At 43.0% G+C, this 15,088-nt stretch overlaps 1 pseudogene; it reads right to left on the bottom strand.

Moving 5' to 3' along the window:
- Positions 1-5,665: 5,665 nt before the first annotated feature.
- On the bottom strand, positions 5,666-7,013 carry LOC105302833 (annotated as a pseudogene).
- Positions 7,014-15,088: the final 8,075 nt, after the last annotated feature.

The raw sequence follows: 15,088 nt of genomic DNA, 5'->3' as shown, positions 1-15,088 counted from the left end.
AAGGGCCTGAGCACAGACTCACTCACTCACAAACACTTTCCCCAAGCTCCACCAAAGAGATAGCAACTTGAAAAGCACCTGGCACATATGGAGAGGAACTGAATTATGTGGCTTCAGGGTGAAGGCTGGAGGGGCAGCTCCCTCCAGGACTGAAGCACTGGCAAGTGCCATTGTTCCTTTGTTGAGCCCTCCCCACTCCTAGCCAGCAGATGCAGGCAGGCATCAAATGTGAGTCTCCATTTACCTTACTAACACCACTCTCACCTCACCTTTGTGATTCCCTGAAATTCTTCCTCACCTAACTCACTCACTAGCCTTAACCTATTTTATTGGCTGTTCCTCACAAATGGCTGACGTTGGCAAATGCTGCTGAGTTTCTTAAAATCTCTCAAAGGCTCACAAACCCCAAACAAGCAGCATTTGGCCTCAGCCTGCCCTATACCTCTTTCTAAGTGGCTCTAAGCCTGACACTAGTGGCAGATGACCCCAGTTCACAGCATAACTGCTCCCAGGTGCCTCCAAATCTAACTATCAACCACAGATCACTTTGTAGCTCCCAACAGGTGACCCAGAGCAGGACATAGACAGTGGATGATGTTGGCTTCCACCAGAGCCAACACAGTGGTTAGTTTCAGACCACAACAGAGCACCACGCAATTAGCACCACAAGTGACACACCCAAAGGACAGACTCGGCAGGCACCAGAGTCCCACTAAAGTGAATCCTACTCTGTGGAATCAGCCCTTGCACGATAGCTTGTCTGCTGTACTCAGTCAGTCCTCACAGTCAGTCAGCCTGAGGATCATTCCCACCTACTGACATGCCAACAGCAATCAAAGCTCAACTACAACACATAACTCACACAAAGGACACTGCTGGAGCACATGGCTCAGGTATTCAGGGAGACTGCCTGACTGGGCCCCACAGAACACCTACTACATAAGGCCACTCTACCAAGACTGAGATATATAGCAGATCTATCTAATACATAGAAACAAACACAAGGAGGCAGCCAAAATGAGGAGACAAAGAAACATGTTCCAAATGAAAGAACAGGAAAAAACTCCAGAAAGAGAACAGAAAAAAATGGAGACAAGCAATCTACCAGATGAAGAGTTCAAAACACTGGTTATAAGGATGTACAATGAACTTGGGGGAAGAATAGATGAACTCTGTGAGAACTTCAGTAAAGAGATAAGAAGCATAAAAAGAGAGAGAGATAGAAAACATAAAAAAGAACCAGTCAGAAATGAATAATACAATAACTGAAATGAAGAATACATTAGAAGGAATCAATAGCAGATTAGATGAAGAAGAGGATCAAATCAGCAACTTAAAGACAGGTAGCAGAAGTCACCCAATCAGAACAGCAAAATGTGCCTGAAGGAGAAGAGAGAGAGCAGGGAATTGAGAGCTTATTTAAAGAAATAATGACTGAAAACTTCCCTAACATGGTGAAGAAAATAGACATACAAGTCCAGGAAGTATAGAGAGTCCCAAACAAGATGAACCCAAAGAGGCCCACACCAAAACATACCATAATTAAAATGTTAAAGGTTAAAGACAAAGAGAATATGAAAAGCAGTAAGAGAAAAGCAGTTAGTTACTTACAGGGGAGCTCCCATAAGACAGTCAGCTGTTTGTTTGTTTGTTTGTTTGTTTGTTTGTTTGTTTAACAGAAATATTGCAGGCCAGAAGGGATTGGCATGAAATTGGCATCAAAGTGATGACAAGCAAGGACCTACAACTAAGATTACTCTACCCAGACAGGCTACCATTTAGAATTGAAGGAAATACAAAGAATTTCTCAGATAAAAAAAGCTGAAGGAATTCATTACCACCTAACTAGTATTACAAGAAATGTTAAAGAGACTTCTTTAAGAAAAAGAAAGAGAAAAATAAAAAAATATGAATAAAAAAGTCACAAAGGAAAAAAAGTCTCACTGAAAAAGGCAAACACATATTAAAAGCAGTGAATCAAACTGCACTAAAGCTATAACAAATGTTAGAAGGCAAAAGTAGGAAAATCATGTGTAATTTCAACAGTAAATTATGAGATGCACATACATCCACACACATAGAAGAATTAAAAAATGATGATAAAAACAAACAAGAAGAGGGTGAGTAAAAAATGGTAGTAATTTTAGAATATGTTCAAACTTAAGCAACCATAAACTTAAATAAACTGCTATAAACATGTCATGGTATTTATGAAGTAACCACAAAACAAAAATCTACAAGAGATATACAAAAAATAAGGAGAAAGGAATCCAAACTTAACACTACAGAAAGTCATCAACATACAAGAAAAGATAGCAAGTGAATAAGAAAGGAAGAGAACGGTATTATGCTAAGAGAAATATGCCAGACAGAGAAAGATGAACACCATATGATTTCACTTATATGTGGAATCTGAAGAACAAAATAAACAAACCAACAAAACAGAGAAAAAAACTGAAGGTTGCCAGATGGGAGGGGGAATTGAGAGGCTGGGAGAAAAAAAAGGTGAAGGAATTAAAAAGCCCCAGGACAATCAGAGAGCTGATGCATTGGGCACCTCCCAGGGGACAGAGACCTGCGTCAGTGGGGACCCTCCTGCACCCCTCCTGGCCGAGTCCATCCAGGGGCTCCCACTATGAGGTGTGAGCAGCCTGGTGAGGAGAGGGCTGCTCACAGTGTAGCCCGGTGCACAGTGCTCAAGTCCGGAGCCTGACTGCAGGGCTCCAAGCCCTGAGTCTACCCCTCCTTGGGGAGGATCCAGAGGTCTCCCCCCAAAATGGATCTTTCTTTGATCCCCCCTTTTCCTAGATAACATTAAAGCTTTTCAATAAAATTTTACAAAAAAAGATTTTTAAAAATTGCCAGTTACAAAATAGTCACAGAAATGTAAAGTGCAGCTTAAGGAATATATTCGGTAATATTGTAATAACTATGGTGGGATCAGATGGGTGCAAGACTTACCAGGGGATCATTTTGTAAGTTATATAAATGTCTAACCACTATGCTGTACACCTGAAACTAATATAATATTGAACATCAACTATAATCGAAGCATGAAAAAAAGGGTTTTTTTAACTTTTAACTTAAGCACACCTGCAGAGTTCCTCTTCCCATGTGGGGAAACATTCCCAGGATCTGGAGATTAGGACATGGGATCTTTGGGGGGCCATTATTCTACTGACCACACTAACTCCATAACTTTAAATAATATATTTAAACCTCTATGTCTTATGCCATCAATTTTAGCACTGGCTCTTGCCTCCCCAAGTCATTTGCTCAACAAATGTTTGTTCTGGGGAGTTGGGTTTACAGCACTGAACAAAACAAGGAAAACCCTTATTCCCAAAGAGTTTATTTTCTAGTGGGGAAGAACAGAAAATCAACTGAATAAATGAGTAAATTATGTTCCCAACACAATTGTTTTGGGGATGATAATTGGCAAAATTTATCAAAATTTAAAATGTGTCTGCTCTTTGACCCAGCAAACCCACCATTAGAAATCCGTATATAAAGATATGTGTACAAGTCTTTTGTATTTTATAGCATTATTTATGACAGCAAACATTTGGAAACAATTTAAAAATTTATTAATGGAGAATTGGGTAAATAAATTGTGGTGCCCAGAAACTAGAATTTATAGATTAATGTGATGCTCTTTATTCCAGGATCTGGGTTTATAGCAAATTCTGTCCTCATTGAGCACAGCCTCGCAGGGCAAGAAAGATCATACACTGAACAAAGGAACTAGATCTTGTTGGCACAGGAGGTGGTGAGTGCTGTGGAGAAAGATTAAGAAGGGGCGGGGATGGGAAGTGCTGGTAGATGCAACTTTTGTTTGTTTTTAAACATTGTTTTGAAAAAACTTTAGATTTACATGAATTGCAAAGATAGTATAGAGGTTTCTGGAACGCCTTTCCCCTGGCTTCCCCTACTGTTAACACATTACATAGCCAGGGTGCATTGATCAAGACTAGGAAATAAAGGTAGGTAAAAACTATTAACTAGAGTCCTCTCTCACTCAGTAACATCTGAATCAGACTTGAAGGAGGCAAGGAAAGAGCTATGAGATAGTTGAGGGAAGAGCATTCTTGGTGGAGGGAATAACCAGTGTAAAGCCTATTTGGTAGGAGCTGCCTGGCATTTCCTCAAAACAGCAGAGCTGGCTGGAATCTGCTGAACTAGAAGAGTGATAATGGTGAGAGGTTCATGGGGCAGGCAGCTTCTGTAGAGCCTTACGAGGTCTTCCTTTTCTTCTGAGTGAAACAAGGAGGAGCCCCACTGGAGGGTTCTAAGCAGAGGTGGGGCACCATCAGATTTTAGCTGGCTCCTTCTGCTGTGCTGAGAGTGAGGCCAGAGCAGGGAAATCAGTGGGAGCTACTACAGTAGTCTAGGTAAGAAGTCATGGGCAGCTTGGGCCCCAGGGGTTGGGAAAGAGAAATTGGATTTTAAGTATATATTGCTTTCCTCATGGACTGGACACACTCTATGGCTATTTAGGTGTTCTTTCTCATATTCCCATTACATATCTGTCAGCTGCATGAGTGAGTGTCAAGGCTATTAACACCTGCATTCTGTCCCATCCCACCTTAACCAAGCCTTTTGTCCTCTGCGCATAGATTTTAAAAATTAAAACCTTATAATTTTTATATAAATGTAAATTTTATATAATCATGACAATTTCACTGCCAGACAAGTAAAGAACTAGTTTCTAGACAGCGTAATTTATCTACCCATTTTTTCATTAGTAAATTGTTAAATTGTTCCCCACTGTTTGCTGTTATAAACAATGCTAAATAGAACAAAATTGTTCATCGATTATTAATGATGGGTTTTCTGGGTCAAACAGCAGGCACATTTTAAATTTTGACCAATTCTCCCAAATTATCCTCTGAATAACAATTGAGCTGCCATCAACAGTGATGACAGTGGCCATTTTCCCACTTTAAATAATTTCAATCTTTTACATTGTTTTCAATTTAGCCAGCAAAATAAAATCTATTGTTATTTTTATTTTCCTGTATATTTACAGCATCTTTTCATGTACTTATTTGCCAATCGCATTTCTTTTTCTGTAAGTTACTAGTCTAGATACACTGTTCATTTTTCTATTGGGATTTTTATCTTCTACTAGCTAATTTATAGAACAGTTCTATGCATTCTAGATATGGTTGGCTTGTTAGCTCATACGTATATCTCCATGCCTAATGCTTGTTTTTCTAACTAATCCATGTTTATTCATAAACAAGATTTTTAAATGTTTGTGTCAACAATATCTGTCATTTCCATCATGGCTTCTGTTTTGTTATTTCCTGTGCTTTAATAATCAGCTATGTATGGTTGGCTCTTTAATCTGCAATAAATTTTGTGTGTATGGTGTGAGGTAAAGATCTATTTTTCCTATTTTGTCATATGAATACCCAGTTGTCCCACTGCCATGTATGAAATGTACATTGTATAACTATTTAGCAAGTAGAAAAGAGATAGGTCAGTAAGCAAGTGTCATGGAATAGATTCGAGGTCAAAGACTTTTTGATTTTTCAATGAAGACCCTCCAGTTCCTACCAATTATTATGGCATAATCCAGTCTTATGCCCTGAGATGCTGCTTGGGTGCTGATGCCCTCTTAGGTGTGAGAGGGCAAGCTGAGGGCTTTTGGTGGCTGACTTCAGTGCAGCTTGCTGTGCACCGGGGTAGAGTAAAGTCACGTGTTCTGCTTCCTTGAAAGGCAACTTCTCATTGGAATAATAGTGTACCACTTATAGAATGCTGTCAAAGACCATGTTCGTCTGATTCAGTGTATACTTGTTGTCTTAGTTCTGAGCCACTGCGATATGGATACATCCTCAACTAGTCTTTAATGCAATGGAGTATCTACTGGTCCCTGACTTGCTATTTCAAACCAGGTAACCAGCTTCTTTGCATGAATGTAGTCACTCTCAGCCTCAGCACTGGTGATGACACCATGAGACCAAGGCTGCTTCTCCAGAGGCAGGACCAGGTCTACTCTTACCCACTCACTACGGTCAGAGAGAGCTGACTTCAAGATCAGAGTACAGCTCTGCTGTCAATAGTGCTGAGTCTCCTCCTTCATGGAAGGTTGCTCAGAGTCTTCTAAAAGAACTGACAGCGCCTGCATAATTTGCTCCTTCTTCCACTCCCAGGGCTGCTAAACTTGGCAACAGGCCACTTGTCCATGGGCAGCCAGCCAAGAATGTCCACAGACAGCACCTTCTGCTTGCCACCCCGCCACCATAGGTGGCCTGCTTGTAGAGTGTGCCATACAGCTGCTGCAGCTTCCTCAACCCTTGGCCAGTGCCTCCGACTTCACTCTGGTTTCCCCAGGCTCACAGGGTCTGTGGAGCAGTTCAAAGGTCTTCACCAGGGGATCCTTGGAACCTCAGCATCTAACTTCTGTTATCATTTGCTGTGCATCATGGAGTTCCATGTAACTGTCATTCTCTCCTACTCTCTTTATCCCTTTGACCTTTCTTCCTTTTGGCCTCATACAGGTCACCATAGTCTTCTAAAATGATGACCATGTCTTGCTGCTTAATAGTCTCGCCCTTGTCCAGTTCAGGGTCCTGGAAAGAAGAGGAAGAGGACACAGAGGAAGAGCTGCTGCTGCTACTGCTGCTCTTCCATTCTTCTCCCCAGTGTCCACCTTGATGAGCCTATTGATGTAGGTGCTGCAACCTAAACTCTTGCTTGCACCTTAGTGGGACTCGTCTTTTGTGGCCCAGGAGTTCTAGTGGCCTTTGCCTGTGGTGGCCTGAATTAGTCCCTGCAGGCTGTCCTGGTGACAGCTGACTGCCCTTGTGGGGATGGGGGCTGATTCCGGCCCTGCCATACCCCAGCTCAGCCACCGAGTTCTTGTAGCCCTTGCCCACGGTGGCCCCCACACTGCCTGTCTCCAAGTTCTTGTGCAGTTTGCTGCCCCCAGCACTGCCTGGCTTGGCCTGCTCCTACGCGGTCTTCAGGTTCAAGAGGAACTACTTGAACCACTTGGCTGCCATGGTGGGTGGCCGCCAGTGCAATTCAGGAGTGCTGTCGCCACCGGGCAGGCACGCAAGGAGGCCAAGCCTAGACAGAGAGAGGAGCTAGGGGCGGGGGGACTTCTGTATTCCCCAGGGCTGGGGCACTGGAGGCTCTGGGGAGGACCTGAAATTACTGCTCAGTGTCCCAGGCCATCAGTCGCCTGTTCCTGACAGGGTGGAGGCCCTCTGGTCCAGGGTGGGGACTATAGGATGCTGAGCACACAGGGCACAGCTGCCACTCTAGACATAGACAATGACAGACAAAATGGCAGGAAGCCCTGCCCAGGCTCTTCCTCAGTGCCTGCATGGGGAGAAAGCGGGGCATCGAAGCCCCTGGACAACGCTGCCCACAATCCCAAGGAGTAGAGGGCACTGAATGGACTTTGCCCAAGTGTCCCCAGCACTTCCAGGGCCCTTTTATTTCTTGAGGTAGGCCTCTATTGCTATGAATTTGCCTCTTAGGACTGCTTTCACGGTGTTGTCCTGTTTTCATTTTCATTTGTCTCAAAGTATGTTTGGATTTCTTCCTTGATTTCATTGTTAACTCATTCATTATTTATTAGCATGCTATTTAGCCTCCACGTGTTTGTGTATTTTTCAGTGTTTTTCTTGTAATTGATTTTCAGTTTCATACCACTGCCATCAGAGAAGACACTTGATATGATTTTAATCTTCTTAAATTTATTAAGACTTGTTTTGTGGCCTAATGCAGTCTTGCTTGGAAACATTCCATTGCACTTGAGAAGTATGTATGTTTTGCTGCTTTGGATGAAGTGCTTTAAAAATATTAATCAAATCCATCGGGTCTAATGTGTCATTTAAGCCGCTGTTTCCTTGTTGATTTTCTGTCTAGGAAAATCTATCCATTGGTGTCAATGGGAAGTTGAAGTTGCTTATTATGACTGTATTACTGTCAATCTCTCCCTTTATGTTGGTCAATATTTGCTTTATATATTTAGATGCTCTTATGTTGGGTGCATAAGTGTTTACTAGAGTTATGTCCTTTTGTTGGATTGATTCCTTTATCATTAAATAATGCCCTTTTTTGTCTCTTATTATAGCCTTTGTTTTAAAGTCTATTTAGTCCGATATAAGTATTGCGACTCCAGCTTTTTTTTTCATTGCCATTTGCATAAAATATATTTTTCCACTTCTTTACTTTACTTTCAGTCTGCGTGTGTCTCAATCTGAAATGGGTCTCTTGTAGACAGCATACATATGAGTCTTGTTTTCTTATCCATTCTGCTACCCTATGTTTTTGATTGAAGCAATTAATTCATTTATATTAAAGTGATTATTGATAGATACATAGTAATTGCCATTTTATTAGTTATATTTATGTTTTCCTTCTTTTTCTTAAAGAATTCCCTTTTTAACATTTCTTATAATACTGGATTGGGGATGATGAATTCCTTTAGCATTTTTCTGATTGGGAAGCTCTTAATTTTAAACCTTCAGTTTTAATTGATAGCTTTGCTGAGTAGAGTAGTCTTGGTAGTAGGTTCTTGCTTTTCATCACTTTAAATATTTCATGCCAGTCCTTGTAGCCTGCAACGTTTCTGTTGAGAAATCAGTTGATAGTCTTATGGGAGCTTGTGAGTAACTATCTTCCTTTCTCTTGCTGCTTTAAGATTCTCTCTCTGTCTTCAAGCTCTGTCATTTTATTTGTGATGTGTTTTGGCGTGGGCCTCTTTGAGTTCATCTCATTTGGGACTCTCTGTACTTCCTGGACTTCTATGTTTATTTCCTTCTCCAGGTTAGGGAAGATTTCAGTCATTATTTCTTCAGATAGGTTCTCAATCTTTTGCTCTCTCTCTTCTCCTTCTGGTACCCCTATCATGTGAATCTTGGTATGCTTGATCTTGTCCCAGAGGTCCCTTAAACTTTTCTGCTACTTTGTCTTCCAAATGGCAGATTCAGTCCTCTGCTTCATCTAATCTGCTGTCAATTCCTTATAGTGTATTCTTCATTCCAGATATTGTATTCTTCATTTCTGACTGGTTCTTTTTTTTATGGATTCTATGTCCTTTTTTATGTTTCCTATCTCTTTGTTGAATCTTTCACTGAGATCATCTATTCTTCTCCTAAGTTCATTGAGCATCCTTATAATCAGTGTTTTGAATTCTGTATCTGTTCGGTTGCTTGCCTCCATTTCATTTAGTTCTTTTTCTGGAGTTTTCTCCTGTTCTTTCATTTGCGACATGTTTCTTTCTTTTCTCATCATCTGTGTTTGTTTATACGCATTAGGTAGATTTGCTACGTCTCCCAGTCTTGGTCAGGTGGCCTTATGTAGTAGATGTCCTATGTAGCCCAGTGTCAGTCTTCCTGATCATCTGCTACAAGTGCTCCAGGAGTGTTCCTTGTTTGGGTTCTGTGTTCCCTCCTGTTGTAGTTGAGCTTTGATTGCTGTTGGTACGTCAGTGGGTGGGATTGACTCTAAGGCTGATTGGCAGTGAGTATTGGCCCACAGCATTCGAGCTGCCATTTGAAGCTGACCCCACAGAGTGGGATTCGCTCATGCTGACTCATATACTTGTTGAGGCCACCCTTTGGGTTTGCCACTTGTGGGGCTAATCAGGTAGCTCTCTGTTGTTGTCTGAAGCCGGCCTCCAGGTGTGTTGGTTCAGGAGTCTCTTGGGAGAGGCTTCCCTGCAGGCCAAGGTCAGCCACTGCCTGTGACCAGCCAGGAGCTACCTGGTCAAAGGTACGAAGCTATCTGTGGTTGGTCACTGTCTGTGTAGGACATAATGCCTATAGACTCCTCCTCAGCACTGAAACTCTGGGCTGGGGAGCCTGGTGTAGGGTCGGGGCCCCTCGCTCCTCTGGGGGTACCTCCACAGCTCAGATATCCCTCCTGATGCTCGATGCCCCAAATGGGTGTAGGGCCAGCCCCTCTCACATCTTTTACCAGTCAAGATGTGGCCTCTTCTTTATACCCTTAGTTATAGAAGTTTTGTTAAGCTCGTCTTCAGATGGTTCTCCAGGTCAACTGTTCTATAATTTAGTTGTAATTTTAATGCGGTCATGGGAGGAGGCAAGCACAGTGTTTACCTATTCTATCATCTTGCCCGGAACTTCCCAATTGGGTTTATCATATTTATCACCTGATATTTATCAGCAGTGGCTTGAACACATTGGCTTTTAGTTCTCCTTACTGTTAAGTATGTAGTTATCTGTGAATGAACACTGAGGAGAAGCTACTTAAATAGGGTCTCTCGATTTTTTTGTCAAGGGAATGGACTTGACCTCTAAGAGACCCGTCTGCAAGCAAGAGATGTCCAAGTACCTATGCTGGAGAACATTTGACCTGATAAAATGTCTGTAGGGAGAGTACTGTGTTCATTTAGCAGAAATGTTTATTAGGCCTCTTGAGGTAAAGAGGGTGGGTTTACGGAGGGAATGCTCACGTAACAACAGGTAGTATAAAAATGCTACCAACGATAACAGCTTTTACTACCTGCGAGACTCTGTTTTATGTGCATTTCGTTTGTTAATTCATTTAGTCCACACACTGATCCTATGACGAAGATGCCATTATCGTCCTGTACAGATAAGGAAACTGAGACAGGGAGAGGTTATGTGAGCCCAGGGAGTCTGGCTCTAAATTCTTCTGTATATTTAAAGAAGCCGGGAATTTGAAGTTCTATGAGGAAGAGGGAGAAGTTTGAAGGAGACAGAAGGGACAAACACAAAAAACAAGTCCCTGGGTGCCTCACAGAGAAGGTGGTGGTTAGATTCAGTTATAATCTTTACTTATATTATGTATAATATAGTTTTATTATTTAAATCATAAATAACAGTATATAAGGTAGTTGTGTAATTTAAACTCTATATGTGTGTCTATAGTTTGTTACTTAGCTATAGTTATATGTTATTGTATTATAATTTAATTATATATGTTATATAACTTATATGCTATATATTAGTATATTATATATGTATGTTATAATTATATTATGTACATATAAATTATATAATTAAAATAAAACAGTAGATATTATAATTATATTATTTTATTATATTATTTCAACAGAAATATCAAATAAGTGTTTTCCAAGTGAAACCCCTGGGCCGTGGGGCCCCACAAACATTCAGTAAAGGTGGCACAGATGGTTCTTGCCAGAGTGGCTGGCCTCTCAGGACCAGTGGAGGGGTCAAGTGTGAAAACTGGGTCTGTGGGAGAAAACAGAGCCTGCTGGGCTGATGAGAGGTGTCATCGCTACCAGGAAAACATGTCCACTGACGTGAAACCAGGATGCCGGTAGCCCTCAGCCCAGGCTAGGGCATGAATTTTAGCTGTGCACCCAGATTTCTAGCAAGGTCCATCAGCTCAGGATGTAGGGAGTTAGGGAGGGAAGAGCTCCTACCACTCACCATGTCACCACCCCCAAGTCCTCCCTCAAGCCGACACGCACAGAAAGGCCACAGTTTCAGCCCCAAAGTGGGACCCAGAACTCCTCTGCATGGTGCATTCATGGGTCCTGGGTGTCCTCTGAGGGAGCAGTCATCCACTTATCTGTCCTGCCAGCAGCTCTAAGCCAGGGTGAGTGTCTACTTTTTGTCCAAGGCTTCAGTGGGATGAGGAGTTCCCATGACCACTTGTTATAGGACCAGACATGTGGCCTTATTCCTCCTTCCAGCTGAGCCCTCTGGGGACAGCTGTTCAACCAGTTACCAATTGATCTCATATAAATGAGGCACTCAGCCTAATTTCTTCATTTTTTGCACCAGAGACTTCTCAGGGAAGGGGGAAATACAAAATCAGATATCAAGAAGTGTGCCTAGTCTAAACTGTTCTTTTAAAAAGCAAAGACTTCTCTGGGAAAAAGGAAAGTCCTCAGAGAGACACTTCGAGCATTTGCACAACTGCTAGTCTATTTGTACAATCCGGGTGTTTAGAGCCAGATTGGTATTATGTTATTACTCGTACGTCGCAAACCTTTCTTCTCTTTCTGTAACCATATTTGGCATCTGTATTTATATTTTAAAACTCAGTTGCCATACTTTAGACTCATGTCTACATAAACGTATATTCGCTCTTGTAGTCAGACATTTCCAGCTCTGATTGCCCTCCTCTTGAGCTGGCTCTTCATTCTTCTCATCTCTCATTCAGGTAGCTGATGTCTCTGATGTAATCTTTTGATGAGAGCTGTGGCGATCCCTCTCCTCGCCAGTACCAGTACCACCCTATCCTGACACTGCTCTCATGTTTTTCAATAATTAGCTCAGCTCAGAGTCAAGGCCCAATTCACAGAACTGGATGCTGGGAACAGGTAGGAACGGCTGTGCCAGTGGGTCCTCAGGCTTCCAAAGCTCCCAGAGTTAGAGCAGATGAACTGAGCTTACTTGGAAGCTTACTTGGTCTCAAGGTCCAGACCTCACTCCATGAAAGGCTCCTTGCAAGGCCCCTAGGTGCCCTTCCTGGGTAGGCCTGACTTCATGGGGGGGCAAGCTGTGTCTGAGATTCCCAGTCTTTATCTCAGATACGTTCCTCTGGTGGGATGCACTTCTTTGATTTTTGCATTTTTCTCCTTTCTGCCTCATAGCTTGTCACCTCTCCTCCATTACGCAATGAGTCTGCTATTTTCAAAATGCGAACTTACTCTGTCTTCAGCCTAGGGGATCAGTGTAGTCATACTGGTTTTACATTAGGACCCTGAGGTTCAGAGAGGCCAGCAAGGCTTATGTGGGCTCAATTCCAAGTTTCTGCCTCCGAGACCCACCTGCTATGCTCTCCTCCCCTCCGTGGGTGGGGTATTTTCCCAGTCCTCCACTTACACTATGTGTGTATATAGTTATAATTGTATATTATATTATTTAGTGATGTATTATATCATTGTATTATAATTATATGCATTACTATGTTAAATATGTTACATATGTTATGTACGGTATTAGTATATATGTTAGTTATTCTGGAATCTGATCAGGAAACTCCAGTACCCAGCTACTGGTTTTATATTTTCTGCCCTCCATACCTATCTATTCCATTTTCATCCTTCCTTCCTGCCTAGGTTCTGGAAGAACCATGTGAGCTTGTCCTCTATAGCAGCTCTTGGAAGCCTGCCCCACCTATCCCTTCCCTGCTGTCTCCAAGGCAGATTTTAATTCTGCTATTGAGGATTTTGTTCCCTTGCGATATTTTCTCATCCCTTCTATCCATCTCTGTACCCGGTCCTGTCACTCTTCTGTTTCAGCCAGGACCCCCTTGTGGCCTCCCAGGAGCCACAAGGAATTTTTTACCTGTCAGAGATAACAGGAAATTTCCAAATATGTTTTTCCAGGTCTTGCCGTGGATCATTGAGGTACGCACTTTCTTTGAGTCTTCTGAATGCTGCCCCCTTTGCCTCTATCTGCAGTCTTTTAACAGGCTCCATAGCATTAGTCATCTTTACCTAACTTTAAATAAAGCAAAGTCTGCTTAGACTTGGTATTTGTCACAGAGAGGACTGATCTTGTCCCCATCCTCGGTCCCTTTATGTGATGTTCCAAGCCCCTCGTCACATTGACAGCTGGGCAGGTTAACATGCCCATTCCCAGAAGTTTCTCCTTATACCCACTGCCCAGGCCTTTGATACTCTGAACCAACGGAGCATAAGAATAGTTACAGTTCCCTAAAAGCCCTGACCCCAGGTCTTTCTGCTCTGTCTCCCGATCTCCATGGGCACTTATTAGGATTCTGGGCCTTATTCAAAGAGTAGACACGAATGGCTTTATAAGGGTTTTGTCTTTACTTTTGTCCTATGAATCAGGATCTTGTCACTTGCAGCCTTGGTTTGCCAAAGTGTCATAGCTCTTCCGTTCCCACAGGGTTTCCCTTCATGATAACCTGCTGTGGATCCTGGAAGCCTGATCTTTGGTCTCATACCTGCCAGTGTCACCCATTCCAAGAATGTGGACAAAGCTATGGGTGAGCTGAACCCACATAGCTCCACCATGACCTGTGCATGCTGTGCGGGCGCCTATCTGCCAGGTTCTGGGAGGTGAATGGCATGCCGTGTGTATGGCACCAGGCTTGGGGCCAGACCACAATAGGTTTGCTTACAATGGAAATTCAACTCCTACTCTCTCCTCTTTTCTCCTGGAATAGAACCCCCAAATTTTAACTGCGTTCGTAACCTCTCAGATTATGACACATTTTCCAGCTTTCCTTGCAGTAGATGAGGCCATGTGAACTATGTTCTGGCCAATGGGACATGAGTGGACAGGCCTGTGCAGATCCCAGCCCATGCCTTCACAGGGAGGGAGGGAATACACGGCCCCTCACCAGCTTTCCACAGGCTGGCCCAGTACCCTGGTGAGCCATCATGGACCAACATCCTAGGGCACGGAGGGCAACGAGAGAGGAGCCCAGGTGCCCCACACTGGAGCCACCATATTAGCTTGGACAGCTTTCTTTCAGACTGTTTAAATAGAAAAAAACTTCTACTTTGTGTAAGCCATGGTATTTGGAGGTTTCTTTGTTATGGCAGCCTATATTTTGCATGATACGATGCTCAATAAATGGTACTTCCCTCCCCTCTGTGTGTCTTTAGGAAGGGGTATCATGCAAGGTGGGTGCCAGGGTGTTAAGGCTAGATTTCTGGTCTACAACCTTCCAGAATCCTCCTCTATTACAAACAATTGTGGGCCCATTGGCTCACATCACTACCTGCTTTCTTGGCTGTCAGGCCAAGACAAACACTCTTCTTCCAGCCACAAAAGTAACAAAGGGTTACAAAGGTGGTGGCATGGGGGTCTCCCAGAGGCAGGAGACAAGCTAGTCCCACTGCAGTGGCACTGGCTGCGGCAGAAGACCAGTGGCTCTGCCTACCCAGGCTCTCCATCTGGCCTGGAGGCAGGCTCACATCCTGGAAAGGGTCTTTGCTGCTGTGCAAAGTCACTCATCTACTCTCATTTACCATTCACCACCATACTATGAACTGGGAATATTCATTTATCCCTGTTCTGCAGGGTGTAAAAGCTCAAATCCAAAGAAGTTTAAGAAACCCACCCAAAGTGGGGGGAGCAAGGATCAAGAGGCAGTCCCCTTCACTCACAGCCCTTCCCTTCAC

The sequence above is a fragment of the Pteropus vampyrus genome, unplaced genomic scaffold (assembly GCF_000151845.1).
Source record: "Pteropus vampyrus isolate Shadow unplaced genomic scaffold, Pvam_2.0 Scaffold285, whole genome shotgun sequence".
In the NCBI taxonomy this organism is placed as follows: domain Eukaryota; kingdom Metazoa; phylum Chordata; class Mammalia; order Chiroptera; family Pteropodidae; genus Pteropus; species Pteropus vampyrus.
The sequence above is the reverse complement of the archived record's forward strand: the minus strand, read 5'-3'. Positions and strand labels throughout refer to the sequence as shown.